This window comes from Stegodyphus dumicola, chromosome 7 (genome assembly GCF_044657685.1).
Source record: "Stegodyphus dumicola isolate Sdum_Otavi_A_Nest chromosome 7, ASM4465768v1".
Taxonomy (NCBI): domain Eukaryota; kingdom Metazoa; phylum Arthropoda; class Arachnida; order Araneae; family Eresidae; genus Stegodyphus; species Stegodyphus dumicola.
Window position 1 is genome coordinate 118,419,432 of NC_140774.1, and position 17,990 is coordinate 118,437,421.

The 17,990-nt window shown below is 34.3% G+C and overlaps 1 protein-coding gene across 1 annotated transcript in view; it reads right to left on the bottom strand.

The window, feature by feature from the left end:
• Positions 1 to 17,990, bottom strand: part of LOC118192897 (netrin receptor UNC5C-like) — a 606,963-nt gene that overhangs the window by 469,598 nt on the left and 119,375 nt on the right. The gene's annotated exons all lie outside the window — the stretch shown is intronic.

Sequence of the window (17,990 nt, forward strand, 5' to 3'; positions counted from 1 at the left end):
AAGTTTTCTTTCACAGCTATAACTACTCCAAGTCATCTTACGGGACAGAAGAATGTTAGAAACAGGAAAAATAACTGAAATTTGTTACTGAAAATGTATCCTGCATTTTCAAGAAATTGAAAGAAAATGAAGGATTTATTGTCATACCATATTACATATTACTCAGCAAATGCTGCTTTTCAAATTGCCAATGAAAAAATGTTGCCCCATAGCCTTACGAATACTCCTCTTAATGGTTACTTGCAGTCAAAATGCTTGTCAAACCGATGTATTAATTTATGATATCTTTTGAATTCAGCGTCTTCATATCACTATATACTCTTACTTATAGTTATATCACCATATAATTACAGGTAGCAGCTTTTGCTGAAAATAACATCGTGACTCACATTAGATGTCTCGAAATGTCTTTTCTTCAATTCCCTCAAGATTTAAATTCAAATTTTACTTTTCCCTATTTTAAATGTTTTCAACTGGCATTTAATGCGCCGTTTGGTTTTAAGACTCTTGCAAGGCAGTAACAACGCACAGAGAACGTAAGAATTCAGTTAAAACATGCTACATGGCATAAGGATGATGTACTTCTCATCAGTAAATATGTCTGATCAGTATACTACATTGCTTATTTCATCTTTCCAAGCAACTCTACCCCGAAGCGACCAACCTGTCTAGTCTGACATATCTTACGTCTTTCTTTCTCCTTTTCCTATCACAGGTGTAACTTTCAAATACTCCAAAATAAAAAAAAAATCGATTTTCGGAGAAACCTTTGAGTTACGTAGCGAATCAGTCAGGAAAAAAAACGACGTAAATTTGAAGTCATGTGTTGTACAAATAAAATATTAGTAACATTAACAGAAATTAACTATAGAGAAATGAAACGACATATAATTGTAGAAGATGTATAAATGATAAACGTATAAATATAAAAGACGTATATATGACAAACGTATAAATGGTGCTCCATTGCATTTAGCTTCAGCACTGAAATAAATTGTAACGAACAGATCAATACTTGTTAACGAATTTTAAAACAATCTGTGAATATCTCTCCATAATCTATTTTATTATGAATAAAGGGTGATAAAAATTCAAAAAAAACGCACCTCTCCGATTTTAAAACTACGCAAAATTTAAAAAGGACGAAAATTTCTGATCAAGTAACCTTAAACTTCAAATGACAAATATCACATACATATGTTTCACAATTTATGAAAGTTAAAATTGAGAAGTGAATATCGCCTTCTAGGTAATGATAACTAGAATCCTGAAGCCATATTAAAAATTAATTAGACAAGCAACCACTCTTCTTATTATTTCATATTTAATCATATATAAAAAAAATCTCATATTTTACCACCAAGTTGTTTTTTCTTTCATGTTTTTAAAATGTTGACAATAATAGGACATTTATTTGGGGTCAGAGCAAATACCTATACCTCTCAATGTTAGTCAAATATATATATATATATATATATATATATTTGTTTCCCTAAATAATAGGCAAATTTTAGTGAAATTAGTTAACACGGTATTGAAACAGATATCGGAAAACTTCAATTGTATTACACATCGATAATCCAAATACATAACAATATCGGAAAATAACTGCTGCATTAAGCATCGATGGAGAACTAAATATCGAAAATCTGTTTAAAAATCGATATCAGAGAATAACCTATATTAAATATTGACAATCTATAAAATTTATCGATATAGGAAAGTACTGACCATATTACGCATTGATAAATGATCCAAATATCGGATTTAAGATTTTGAAATCGATATCAATACAGTATACCAACAATACTCATATCTTTTTATATGCCTGTAACACAAAATAATTTATTGTCTAAAACAGGTATAAAGCGTGAAGCCTTAAAAATATAGATCGCGGTTACCTCAGAATTACGCAATCTTTTCTATATTGAAACGATATCTGCCAACGAAGAAATATAAATAAATATAACAACTGGCTAATGAAAGAAACAGATTCTACTGTCTGTAAAGAAAACAAAAATCGGGATGCAGACATCTAAGTTTCTTGATATTAGTTAATATTTCTGCATTTCTGCTGACGTTTCCGAGAACAGCTACAGACTTTGATTTCAATCGCAAGAAACAAGATGAGGAATTTCCATGCATACATGACACTATTGTTTCTGACTTAACAATCATCTGATGATAAAGTATTTTAACAAAGGCCTTTCTTTATGTTACGTATTTATCATTCAACAATTCATAAAGTAACGAACGGTTATTTTTCAATGCCTGTAGCTCATTTTATGATTAACAGCGAGGCTATTAATTTTACATATAAAATTAGGTAAGCATTGTTTCGTTTCAGTGTCTCCTTTTCATCAGTCCTTTTTAATTACTTTCAGCTTTACCTTTTGTTCATTCCCCATTATTTCATAACTTTTGATTTTATTTCCTTTCCTTATTTTCATTTTTTTTTTTTTTTTTCTCTTCTGGTTTGACATAGAATGGTATTTGAAATTAATCACATTTATAAGTTGTATCTTTAGTTTTCTTCATCGGCCCCTTATAATTTTTTCTATAATATACAGCCTACAGTTTAGCAATAATAGAAACAATTACACAAAAACAACTTTAAAATATCATTTAGATTAATATTGTGAAATTTTTTTTGAAAAAAAAAATGTTTAGCAAATTTGTTATATATTATTATTATTATTATTAATTTTTCAAGTATAAAAAAGTGTTCAGAAACAAAATCACATTTTAGATGCACAGAAGTTCGATTTTAATTACTGTAAGAGCCTTGACGTACTGATTCATTTTTTTTATACTTGACATTAGCTCAATTCTTAAGTCCTTTCATTCCGAAGTATTCAACCTGTTTCTTGTTTTCCGCAATAAATTATAGTTTGACTAAAGTCTGCTTCGCCAGGCAAGAAGAGGAAAAAATCAATGATGTTGTTTTTGACAGCAACTTTCATTTTGAGATATAATCTCGGATGACTTATAAAATCCCAAAACTTACCATACCTATATGTTTTGAATAAGACATATGTTTGAAAAATTTTCCTTCAATGCGCCCAGCTCTTCTTGCATCACAATTTTAATACATTTCCCTCTTATATTTATTTTATATGATTTCTTCCTTATGATATAGCTTTGTGACAATGAATTCATTTTTTAATCAATGAGATCTTGATTATACCGATCAATTACTGGTGCATATTCGAGTATCGACCAATCAATCAACATTAGCCCCTTTAAAATTTCATCGATCCCCCAGGAGTCGATACCGACAATGTTGGGAACGCTTGATCTAGATGTTTACGCACTAAACATAAATCTTAATTTAGAATAAAAACTGCTTATCAACACCCTGAATTTTGAGAAATCTAAAAACTTGTTTGATGTCCCCATGGCGTTTCTATATCGATATAGCTTGTAACCACCTTGCAGAAAAATTACTTGAAATTATCTTTATCGTGAATTGTAGATGCTCAGTCAGTGTGTTTCTTTCTTATTAATTTTCAACTGCGGAAAAAAAACTGTTCACATACAAATATACTTCGAAACAAAGCGACTATCAGCATTGCAAACATTCGCAACTGAGGGCGTGTATCTTTTGACAATAAAAATTGTATAACTGTGTCTCCTCATGTTAAGGTCAGATTGCATCGGAGGGATTTTGTTCTCCTCAACCTAACATTTGAACTTGGACTTCGCCGCCGTTGCCAGTTACTAAAACGAAACCTACGCAGTGACTATTGGGTCTCTATATGGACGTGGTCTCAAATTGACGGCACATGAGGCTTCTGAAGCAATTTTATGCGTTCCGCGAATACATTTCAAATATATACATATATTGTTGCAAATATGGTCACTGCAAAGATTTCAAGATTTTAGTTATTTTCATTATCATTGATAATAAACATGAACAGCGCATCAGAAAATCTATAGAGCTAATTAATTTAGCTGTGCTATATAAATGTTATTCAGAAATTTGAAGATGCAAATTTAACTGTTCATGTCACAAAATAAATACGCTTAGTTATGAATTTTCGTGCTAAGAATAATCCTTCTGTCTGAGAATACATTTGTATGTGAATAGCTTTATTTCACACTGAGTGGGAAACTGGTAACTAAAGAACTCATTGACCAATGAGTATCTACAATCCGTGATGAAGATAATTTCTAGTAATTTCTCTTCAAAGCTTCAAAATTAATCGAAACGCCATCAGACGTCAAACTGGAAAAAGAAATAAAAAAACTTATTATTTAGATACAAATATGCGTGTTTTTATTTACGCGTCGAGGCAAAATTTAATAAATAAGAGAAAGAGACTAGGTTATCACAGTTTATTCTCCCGTTTTGTATCGATTGGGAAGCTTTCTCTGAAAACTTGGAAATTTTCATAATTTATTTATTTTTAGTTTAAATTTAAGTAAATTATTTAATGATTAATTAAGCATGTTAGAATTATTTAAAATAAATTTCAGCCTAAAAATTTAATATTTAGCTGTTTAATGTACACTCATGTCCATAAATTAAGGATAATGCAAAATCAGGCAAAGGAAGAATTAGAAGCAAAACAAATTTGACTTATTTGTAAAGTTTATTTATTAAACAAAAGGTAAAGTGCAAAAAAAGATGCTATATGTTTGATATTATTAAAAAAATTAGCGATTTTTTCTCCTTGCAGCAAATTACAAAAAAACCTATTTACAAAAAACCAATATTACATGGTTGGTGTGATTGTTAGTACATTGTATGTCTCCCAGACGATGCAATACAGTCCGTACAACGCCTAGGCATGCTGAGTATCAAATTATCGACCTGATCTTGTGGGATATTACATCACTCAAAAAGCAATGCTCTCCGAAGTTCCAGTAGACATATAGGAGGAGGTTGACGGGCTGCAACAATCGTTCAAGCATGTCCCACACGTGCTCTACTGGATTCAAGTCCGGTTAGAATGCTAACCAGTTCATACGGGTGATATCCTCCGATTGAAGGCATTCGCTTACGATGTTTGCACGGTGAGGACGGGCGTTGTCATCCATAAACACAAATTGTGCGCCCATGCCGTCCCGAAACAAACGTACATGTTGTTCCAGAATGACGTTCCGATAGATTTGGCTTGTCATGGTTCCAATTTGAACATGCAGGTCAGTTCTGGAACCCAGAATAATTCCACTCCAAACGAGTCGGTGTCGTAAAACCATAACGGTGTCGTTCAATGATGCTTTCTTGGTGGTAACGGGTACCTGGAGCTCTCCATATGAAAGTCCGGGGAGAATCAGACTGCAAGCTAAACCTGGACTCGTCGGAAAACATCACACAAGCTCACTGTTGCGGTGTCCACAAAGCATGCTCTCTACTCCAGGCTAACCGCAGGCGACAGTGAGTTGCAGTAAGGGGAACGCATCTGACAGGTCTACGAGCATATAGACCAATCTGCCCTAAGCGTCTGTACACGGTCTGCCTTGAAATTGTCGTACCAGTGGCTGAAGAGAGCTGACGTGACAGGTCTGAGGCTGTGCTCCGCCTGTTTCTTTTGGCAGTAACTGCCAAATACCGGTCCTCATTCGACGTTGTAACTCTGGGGCGACCTGTGCTGTAACGTCTACTTACATTACCATCATCTTGGAATCATTGCCAAAGCCTGGAGATGACACTCTCGGCAATTCGAAGTTCGTCTGATACTTCCAGTTGGGTACGCCAACATTCCAGACGCCCGATAATTCTACCACGTAAAAAATCATCCAAATGCTTCCTTTGTGTCATAACTATTCGGTTATTGCACTGAAATGCTTATAAAGCGCCTGCGAACAATTTTACTTCTTTGGCTGTATTCCTTATATATCACTCTCGTCATTGTGACGTACCATCGGTGTCATCTGATTACTTCCTGAAATTTGCATATGATTCTTGAAGATGTGTGCAGTGATTTTACAGGTGATATATTTATTTTAGAGTTCGATTTCAGCGTGACTCCGAATTATCCTTAATTTATGGACATGAGTGTATTTGAATTACAAAATGTAACCAAGAAAAATGTCTTGCAGGTTGCAAACGTTAGATTTCAGATAGGAAATAAATTGATTTTCTTTCATTGCGATAATATTATTATTATTTATTTATTTGTAATTATTTTGTGTTATGTTTCTAAAGTGCGAGTAAATATTAAAATATTTTACAGTTACTCGCCGAATAACTATTAGGGGAGGAAATTATTTTCTATGTTACACACTAACTAGCTCCATCAATCAAAAAAGTATTTTAAATAAACACGGGAATGAACAATCCATTTAGGACACCCCTGATAAATTAAAAAGATAATTGCTTATAATTTTGACAATTCATTTCGATTATTATATTTCCTTCTTAAAACCATCATGCTTTTATTATTCCTGATATAAAACTGCAGGAGAATGTTGTAAAGACAATTATTTAAGCTCTTACTTTTAAATCATTAATTATTTTATGAATTTAAAAAAAAAAAAGCTTACTTCATAAAAGCTTCATCATTAGTTCTTTTCTTTTCCTCCGCACGTTTTAGCCCAAAGGGCGTTAACCGAGAAGGGCTCTTAATCTCAAAATGACATTTTACGTCGAATCACTCTAAACGGCATATTACTTTTTAAATTGTTGCCACCAAATATTAGCGCCCTGTATTATATTTAAAGAAACTAAATAATGAAGATTCTACATGAATGTAAGTATGTTTCTCGTATTGTGAAAAAAAACGACGGTACCTAGGATCATCAAATTTTGAATAACATAATCCTGCACCCGCACATAGGCACCCAGAAGCCCGAATTTGGAGTTTTCAATTTGTTTTATTTCTTATTTCATATTTTGTAAAACTTTAACGAATTTTTTATTAAAAACTCAACAATTTCAAAGCCAGCTGTGGCAACACTGCAAGCAATAAAACATTTTTATCTCCAGCACGCGAGATTATCTATGGAAAATTCTAAAGATATGCTGTTATTAAATAATTTCTAGCCCAATGTGGCGTTATTCCAAATGCTCCCGAAATGTGTATTTGTCTGTTAAAAAATTTCATTCGCCGTCTGGGCGAATATAAAATCTGAAAACTTTCAAAGTCTGAATTACGAATTATCCATGGAATTACTGTCGGCTGTAAAAAGTCGTTTTTCAACAATGAATAATCACTGTTTTATTTTCAACTGTTTTCTTAAACTTTAAATGTTAATCAGTTATTGAATTGAGTTGTTTATGATATTAATAAAAAGGAAATGGATAATAAATGGAAAATAGATCTATAAAGAAAGAAGGGAAGAAATAGCACTTATAAACTGGTAGAAGACTTCTGAACAGATACATTTTTAAATCTTGCAATTTTCAGTTAATAGCCATAAAATAGATGGAAATTCCCCCAAAATTAGAAATGACTTAAAAAATTTCATATTAATTTCATTTAACGCTCCAAAAGGAAGCGATCCGTGAATAACATGTTCATCTTTTATCCTGAATATACGTGGGGAATGTTCTTATCGAATCGGCAGAAACTATGATTTCAAATGCGATGAGTTTCGCAGGAAGAAAAACGTATGGATTGTTTAAAAGACTTCTTCCGGCTGTATCCAATGTTGCGAACAGTAAACGTTTGAGTTTGTTTAGTTTGCCGTTAAAGCAAAGAAAAATTTTTAAAAAAATCGCTTCAACATTAAATTTTAAAACATTCGATGTCGAATTTAAAAAAAATCGTTTCACCACATTGTATTGTCATCCATTTAACGGTGTTTGTTCCTAATTTGAGAATCCCAACATCGGCGAAGCGGTAAAGTCGCTGAAAACTCATGCTGGCTGCACGGGCTTTTTCGCGATTTTCTCTATGTGTAACGTGTACACGCGTCAGTTTATCTTAAAAAGTCTTTCACGAACGCATTTCTCCCATTAGGCAGATAACTGTCGAGTGTTTTGTCGTAATCAAATACACCAAAACACACCATACTAATTAAAGTTTGCAGATTATCAGAAAATAGTTTAAAAATCGATGCCAAGCTTTTAACCCTAGCGAGAAACACCTGGAATGCTAAATGAAAGCTTACAATTAATTAGCAATGCAAACAGGGATTTCCCATACTTATATGTAAACAAATTTATATGCCGAAATATAATTTTATTCTTTCGTACATTTTTACAGATAGTAACTAATAAATATGTTCTAAAAATGCATTTAGAAAACTATCAGGACAGTATTTGATATCCTTTCCCTAAATTCAAATTATGTTCGTACAGCAAACCTAGCATAAGACCAATAGAGCAAAGTGCAATAGCTCAACAAAAAATAATTACACAAGTAATAAGCAACAGATGATTACTAAATACTCTGCTTACATAGCTACCAAATATAAAAATTTTAAAACAAGTCCATAAGAATTTGACATGTTACGTTGAAGCTTCACCTCATGTCACTCGGTTTCCTTTGCGAAAATACAAGTTAGGGCATGGAATAATTAATCTCACAGTTTGCCGCTTACTTTTGACTTTATGTTTCAACGCCTCTTATTCAAATTAACGAGTGACGCTTTGGAACGACTTCATTCATCCGCCCATGTTTGTCACATATTTGAATTTGCACAATGGATCGCCTACTCCTGGTAATGGGGCGTTACTGTCAATGTAAACAAAGCGAATGTACCCATAATATCCATAATATGCGTTCGCTGCATTCATTAACCAGTAGAAAGGTTACAGATGATTGAAAATTCTTGACTCCTGCTTCTATCATCTCAGCTTCATTATTCCGCATAAATAAATAGCGGAGAAATGAATGATATAAAATAAAATGCAAATGCGTGTGTGACATAGTTACAAATAAAGGGATGGATATATACATACAGACATGAAAGCACACGTTAATAGCAAATTTTTCACGTCTGTCACGTAAAAAAAAAAAAAAAAAATCTAAAATTAACTCTTCTTCTAATGATCCTGCAACGAAAATTTAGAAATGATACGCTGCTTTAATTAATATTACTTAATACAGGTATTCTAGAACAGAGAATCCTCCCCCTCCCCCTTAAGGAAAATTTCACAGTTTTTAGGGCGAAAGAATGCTCTCAGCATTTTATTTAGCTGTTAAGTATTTAGTTTTAGTTTATGAATATAAAAAAGTACTTTCATACAAGTTTTGGTGTTTATAAATATCTTCTATAATTTTTAATTTACAAAACACGTTAAAAAATAATCTAAATCTAAATAAATGCGTACGTATTTTTTCAGTTTTGGAGAGGAAGGAGGGGGGATGATCTCCTAAGAAATGGTGAAAGGAGTGCATGGTTTAAAATAGGTTGAGAAACACTGAACTAATATCTTGTCTTAAGGATAAAAATCATCTATAGCCATAGATTTTCCGGATGATTTAATTCAATGGCGTACCCAACGCTTTCGCCGCCAAGGGCGATCCGTTTGCCACTGTTGGTAATATACACCAAAAAAGTCTACAAAATATCAAAACGATATTGAAGGAAACTAACGGGAGCTTTGCTTTTATCTTTGAAATAAAACTTTAATTTCAAAAAAGTTTATTTCATTTCCCTTTTGTAGAGAGTGAAATAAGATTTTTCAAATGCAAGGCACACATTATAGATTCTAGGTGCTTTTTCACCCATTCATATTTATAAAAATTCCACTCGCAATAAGTTATACCTACCTATAGAAGTTGTGATGAAAATTCGCGGCAATATTTGGAACTGCATTCTGGAGAATATATTTTAAAATCACTTGCAAATATTCAATACGAAATTCCTTCGACATCTGTGTTTTGTCTTCCTAAGCAGTTACAGTAATTCTGAAGTACTTATTTCTCCGTTAAGAAAGTTTCCTTATTTGATCATTGCGATGATATTTGCTCATAATTTAATTGGTATTCTTATTTTTCATTCAAAAAATTTTATGGATTACGGAAGGCAGAGAAATGAATATGATGCTATTGAAGTTTTTTTGGTAATTTCTTTGAATACTCTGTTCATTGCAAAATCCTTTCCTTAGTTCAATTTCATATGACAATAACTAGTTCGTGATTCTTCACTTCACCAATGATCAAATGGATAAGATGTTTGAATACTGGTACTTTGATTTACGACCATACCCCACATAATGGGCTGATAACATGAGCGTTTTCAGAGTTTACCTTCCTTTGAGAGTTTACCTCCTTCCTTACAGCATCTCTTCTTAATTTAACTGGAAAGCACGTTCGATTACCAATCGGAAGGTCCAGAGTTCAAGTTCGGGGCAATGAATAGCCTAATGCGTCACGATTTTCTATATTGTACGTTTATCATATCTGCTGTTCCAAAATTAAATGCCTAATGATCTCTGCAATCTAATGTGCAATTATATGACTTATTATACTCACGCATGCAAAACACGAAAACGAGCTAGTGCGATTTTTGCAAAGTGTATATGAAGCAGTTTCCAGTTTTTAAGACCTTAGTTCAGATTAGACTCCACGAAGACATCCCTCCTTTTATATAGATAACTTTAGTAAGCTTTGCTATAATCCAAGGTTTCTTAAACTGTGGGTCGCGACTCCTAACGGAGGGGTTGCCAAAAATTTCAGCAGTTTTGATATTTTTTAACTTATTACAATAAATTTACAATTACCAAATATTTTTACACAATGTATCTGAAAATAGATAAAGATAAGAGAATACAAACAAAGAAAAAAACGAAAACGTTCCGACGCATTCTTGTTATAATATAAATGTTCATTTTCCTTGGCTTTGCAAGTGTTGTTGTTGTTGTATTGAGAATACGGCAAAGCACACTAGGGCTATCTGCCTAAGGGAAGGGATGCCTTCGTGGAGGACTTTCTAAGGGAAACTGGCTCGTATACACGTGCTTTGCAAGTGACGCTGTCATTTCGTCTGTTACCTATTTAAAATTTTCATATTGTTCTATGTCTTAAAATTAGAAATTAAAGTTAGTGACCTAAAACTGCAATAGTATATTACAGTACATGTGAAAAAATTGACACTTTCACTCACGCGCGTGTCAAATTTGCGCAATACTTATGGGGCCCCAGAAATTTTTTGTAAATATTAAGGGGTCCTGGGGGTCTAGAAAAAAATCTCAGTGATAAAAAGGGGTCGCGAATGAAAGCTTAAGAAACCCTGCTATAATCCAATAAAAAATAATCATTCTTTCTGCTCCGAAATTTTATATAACTAATCTCTATATTCAGATAACAATGCCTCCTTTAAAAGTGTGCCGTCAAGAGTGGACGCCCTCCCCCCCTGCAATTACACCACAGAGTTTGGTCTTCTCTGGAGATGGTCTTGTTACAGAGCTGATGTAAAAGGTGATACTCATGTTGTCAAACAAAAAATGGGTCATAGTCGTTTCACAAAAGTAGTCACCACAGGACAGCTCACTATGTTTCATATAAAATGCTAAACAATTTAATGCGGAAATATTTTACAGCAGTACCGTAATGGACAATACAGAAGTACTGTAATGGATTTTACAGCAGTTCAAGCGAGAAAGCCGCTTTATTACCTCACGCTTCATTTTACAAAGTGTTATAGCTAATACACTGCTATTAAATGCTAGTTATAAATTGTCCATAGAATTCCTTACGTAGCATTTATTTTTTCCCCGAAATCTTTCATTGCAGACATGCTTTAATTGCGAAATCAAATTTTGAATACGATCTGTAGGTCTTTGTAGTAAGAGTTTACACTCATTCTAAAAGGTAAAACACAAAACTTTTAAAATAAAATAAATATTAATGTTTTGGAGTATTTTAATTTCAAAAAACAATTTTTTTTAAATTAGGAATTGTTACTTTTTATATACCCTGGGTTTAACTAAGTATAATTATATTTAATAAAACGTTTTGCTTATTCTAAGAAATGAAACGCAGAAACTTTCACTGGTATACAACAAAATTCACGAAGACATATTAAATGGTTTATTTCATTATAGCAAAGCACGCGAGGGCTATATTTCTAACGGAAGGAATATTTTCGGAGAGGATTTAAGGTCCTTTTTTGCTGGCTCGAATTCACATCGCACAAAGCACGAAAATGCTCATGCAGCCAGAGTCGAGCCAAAGACAAACTACCAATGCTCGGAATTTTACCACTTGGCCACCAGTCAACCCAAGATATTTTAAAACTTGAAGCCATGTTTCTTGAAAATTCAGGAGTCGTACAAAATTTAGAAGAGAAATACGTGTTCATATGCAACTAAAATTGAAATATCGGTTTAGGAAAGTTTTCTGATGTTAAATGCCGATTATTGATATGCAAACTATCGCATAAATCTTAACAGAATTCGTGTTCAAGAAAATAGCAGAAGGCACAGAATATTATTATGATAAAATGGAAAAATATTTCTAGTCCAATGAATTTTCTACTTGAGCGAGAAAGCCACTTATGGGGCCCCCAGGACCCCTTAATATTTACAAAAAATTTCTGGGGCCCCATAAGTATTACATTGGCTTCTAACAATTAAGCACGAGAGGGAAATTCACAAAAATGGAAAAGTAAAGCTTTGATTAACACAAAATTGCACATGAAAGTAGCAAATGTAAATATGCATGAATGAAAACAAGAATTAGGTACAAAGATGAGAACAATATTTCATTTTTGTAAATTGTATGATGATGCCACATTCGGATCAATAATAAATTGATGTTTAAATCTAAAAACAAACAGAGAAACATTATATTAATAATGCATGTGGCTACCCCGAATCTTCATACAAACTTTACAGCGATTATCCATGCTTTCAAAGATCCAGATGCTAGCAATGGCCTTTTCTTACATTAGGGCAGTTTCCAGCTGTCTGATATTGGCTGAAGGAGGTAAAAACATGCAAGCCTTTGCATGCTACATGCCAGAACCATCTTTACAGATCAGCAGTTGGATTATCTGCAGCGCCCACAGCATGAAACGACTGCCTCTGAATACGTAATCTTCGGTGAAGTTGTAATGTTGCAAATGCTCTGGAAGCTTACGTTCTACAATCCTACTAGACAAATTAGAAAGTTATCGATACGTTTAAAATAGCAGACTGTAAGACTTCTGCAGCTTTCAGAACAGTTGCAACACTAAAACATGGCTCCCAAACTAATAGAGGAGGATTATAATTCGTCACCACCAAGATCTTGTGATTGGGTCCTCCCATCTCCACTCGCCCTTTAAATGGGAGAGTAAATATTTTATCTGTCCTTACCCCATGCCTTCGCGGTGTAAATGAATAGCACGGCCAGCTGGTAATCGGGAAGCTCAGTGTTCGAATCCGAAGAGGGCATTGCTCATTTTTCGTGTCTCCTACGTAGATAAAACCTGACAACTCTACAAAACGTTCTATGCTAGATTCCGCGTGTCTCGTATCTCCAGACCCTTACACGCTATCATCTGAATCCAGGTCAAATATAGACTCGTCCGTGACATCGTGCCAATCTGAGACGGTCCAGCTGAGATGTTGATGACCCCAATTCAACCTTGTCCCTCTGGATTAGACGGTTAATTAAACTCAAATATTCATACCCGAGTGTACATTCCCTTCATGTAAAGTCTTCGCTGGATAAAACTGGCAGATATTTTCTTACTAAAGTCATGCTGCAACTATTGATGTAAAAGTCGTGGAGCCCGCTTGTCGATTTCTCTTGGCTACTGTAGCAACAGACCGATCTCTAGAAGCGGTGGTAACCCTTGGTCGAGTCCAGACAGCTGTTTGACTTGCTTGGAACTGTTTTCACATTCGAGAATTTACCGAATGATCAATGCTAAAGAAAACAGCCACATCTTTAATCCTTCTAATTAATGTCCCCGACACCATGCCAACGCTCATTATCTGCCATTCTTCTTCTTTCAGCCATAAAACACAAACATCATCAAATATTTTCTCGCAAAAGTTACCAACACTTCGTTTTAGCGTTTAAATGAACCTTCTCAAACTCTTCAGAACGATGGCGTCTTGAACAACTGTCTAATTAGCACATATTCAGGCAGTCAATCGTAATTGGCTGTAACGTACGATATTTGCATACTATCATCATAATCTTCAGCTATTTTCAACCACTCAATATCAACATGCTTTCCAAAAGAGTTAATTTCATCCTGTGCTTAAATTTTGGAAACCAGGTCTAGATTAGCATTTGGAAACCTTTAAATTACTTGCGTCAAAATGTTTAGGGATACAACGCTTTGAAAATGCTTTTAGGTTATGTAACAAAATTATATATTCAAGAATTCCACATATTAATAAATCAAAAAGGAATCTCAGTGAATGACAATAAATTTTAAAAAAATTGTGAACCTCGAATTATCCTAATTTATTTTATACCAGAACTTGAAGGAGGGACAGTAGGATCGTAAAAAAATTAGTTAATTTTTATAGTTAGTTGAATTTTCAACTACATTGATTTTTTTTAATTTATAAATAAAGTGACATGAATATTTATGTCATTTAAAACATTTTTGTAACTGAAAGTAAAGGACTACATTCAATGGTTCTGAAAACAAAGGCAAAGGCAGCTTCATGACTTCTGTGAACCGACTGTACATTAAAATCCATCTTTTAACAGGGATACGGATATTTATTTCGCCATTTAATTGCCGGAAATATTTTCCGAGACTCATACGATGAAACACATAACTGGAAATAAGACTCTTTCAGTTTACTCACTTCTAGAGTATTTTAAAAATTTAGTCAGTTTTCAATAATATCTGTTTCGAGAGAGTTGCGTGAAGTTACCACATTTTAAAACATGCAGCACTTTTATTAGGTTATATAAACTTCTTTACGTCCAATTAACAGTCACAAATTTTCCGGAAAATTAATCTTTCGTGGTCCATAAATAATCCAGTGAGTGCAGGAATATCTACGGGGCATGTGATAGCATGATGGACGATCAACTCTTGAACTCGTCACGCTGATCACGGAGAGAACTTCGAAATTGCAAGAGCTCAGGCTACACGCTATCAAAAAATAAATGAAGGAATGAAATGAAAGAAGAAAAAAAATCTAGTTGCCATCCTAAAATAGGAAAGAATGTAAGTAAATAAAACTTGCGAAGAGACCTTGGGGTCAAGGTTGATTCGACCAGGCATCCGCTCCGATTATCTACGAGATGGCGCTGTCGAAGGCCAGACTTGGAAATGTCGTTGCAAACGAGAATGGATTGAGGAAAGCAAGGGGCGGGGAAAGGAAAATCCTCGTTGTAAATCAGCCGTAATCCCCCCTTTAAAGAGAACGGATAATTCAACCGACACGGTGTAATAAGCGGAGCTCCTCACATGAAATTAATTCCGACGACCCAAAAAAAGTTCCGAAAGAGTGCCACATTTCAAAATTCGACACTGGTTTCAATCAGTGCAGACGGACTGTCGTGTGCAACAGGACTGAATAGTTTTTCTGACAATCTGAAGTGTGAATGCTTACTCTACTTGCGTATAATATCAGTGTCATTCTATTTGTAAATGTTATCATAAATAATGTAAAGATTTCCTTTTCTTCCTTTAAGAAATAATTTGTAACCTTTCCTTCCAAATTCCAATAAAGTTGAAAGTCTTTTACAATGAAAAGAAGCCGAAACGTTATTTGGGCTTTGAAGCGAGAGAGCGAGGGTTTGTAAAATATATCACTTAAAACATTCGCATTTTTCTTTTTTTTATACATTATCCATATGTATTCTAGATATTAAATTATAAAGATATTAATTAAAACTTCGAATTATTTTATCATGTTTATCTTTTCTTTTTATCTTTCTATGGGATGAAATTAGCTATAATATAATAATATATAAAAATTAAATTTTCACAATACAGAAATACTATATTCTGCATCAAAAAATTCCACGCGTCAAGAAAAACCGTCCGGCTTAGTATTCAAATTTCTTAATCATGCCTAAAAATGAGAAAACATGGATAGCCACTGAACTCATAAAAAGGGTCTAATGGAAAACTTACAACGTCTAACAGCTGAATTGTTCAGTTGCAGTTAAGCTTGCCTATATGTTTATGAGTTAACAGATGCAAGTATCCTGAACAAAAAAACTCAGTGACAGCATAGCCAATGGACTGATCAAAGATCAAGGGAGTTAAATTTACGGAGTACGCTAGGCTAGGCCTTTAACTCCGCACGGTCAAAGATGAAATAAGTTACATCAAATGAAGGGTCCGTCAAACAGGGCAAAAACTTCGAAAGGCCAAAAATAAAATAACATCCAAAGCCTTCCGCATGAAGATTTAGGAGGGAGCAATTATCATTCAATAATTTTAAAAAGAATTTAAGTCTGCGAAGGTAATTCCTTGATTCTTGATATCATATGCTGAATTCGATAGGTGTCGCATTACCGATGTCAGGATAGCGGTGTGTCTGTTCCAATGAATCTCCTGGTCCGAGATAGTGGCACAGTTAGATGATCATGCAATGAATATACCTCAAAGCGTCATAATGGGCGACGCCAGGCTTATGGCATCTTCTCAAGAGGATTATACGATACTGGGATCTTAGCAAAAGTGCATTGACAGCTTCTATATCCGCCATTCAGAACCATATATTCACATATCCTGAACATGTGATACCGTGAAGTTATCACTGCCAGCAGGCTGGTAGAGGCTGCAGTCCATTATCGGTGTCCTTTGTGACATCCATTACTAACTGTGGGTCATCAACAGGACAGGATAGGAATAAGCATACGGGACACCAGAACTTTACATTAAGGTGACACATGTTTTGTTCCCGGTGACGTAGGTTTGTATCCTGATCAAGTGAAGCATCCCATGCACTCTCCGTGCTATTTTTCTAAAATATATTTAAATGGTAATTATTTTGTAAAGTACGTACACTAAGATAAAAACTTATTTCATACCAGCTATTACTGGCGAATATCTTGGCCTTGTTCCGAAAAATACTTGGCAATACTCTTGATCTCATGATGAAGTTTGGAGTGTTTATGAAATACCTTCGAACTCGAGTTCGCTTGTAGTCGGTCTATTGCTGTGAGTTGCTTGTTGCTAATGGATATGCGAAGAGGCAGGTGTTCCCCTTTCACCGTAAATGCTGAGTTTCCCTCTCTATATCGCGACCGCCAATGTATCCAACTGGAGCCTTCTCGCATTCAGCGTTGAACCACTGTTTTCGCTTAGCTCGAATAACTAGAAAATTCGTGTGTGGAGGAGGCCAGACCAACGCTGTTCATTTCATATTGCAAAGTAGCATACCTCCATCACACATGCCGCTATTATTTCGGCAGGCTTTGTTTATGAAAGCCACTTACCTATAGTAGTCTTCTGCAACATTTTGACTGTGCGGGGAAATGTCGTAAGCCTAGCGCAGCGCAGAGTAGCCGAGACGACTAATAAGACCTTGGTGGGAAATAGACGGTTTCCCTCACGGATCAAGTTCCGCATCCAAGCTGACGCATGTGTTACTATAGCTAGCCAAGGATGAGGGCAGACGTGCTCTTGTCGAGGTTTACACAGAAGACTGTTAGAGAATTTAGGATTTCAGTTAGACCATTGTGATTAATAGTCCTGTGAGAAACTTACTGTGTGAAAGAACTTTTCTTACATGAACTGTTAGTCGACATAACCTAATTGTGGGGTTACCTTTATTTAAATCAATTTTATCTATTACCAGCTGTAACATTCTCATCATTTTCATCTTTTCATAACATCTTAGTAAATTTAAATATAGTAGTTTAGTTATTTCCTTACACTGCACATCATTTTAAAAGGAATATTTGTTTCCGCATTATTTTTATCATTCGCTTAAGCACATCAACTAAAATACAACAACATAATGCATTGAACCTGATGAAATTCATATGTTGATTCTCAAATGTCATTTTATTATGATTATTCAAAGCACATATAAGCAAATCACTAAAGAAACCAAGTATCTTTAACTTTTAAATATCTATTTCTACCTTCCAGGATAACTTACTGAAGCTATCTTCATATTGCCGAAAGAATCGAAGCAAGGTCTTCAAATTATCGAAATGATGTGTTAACCA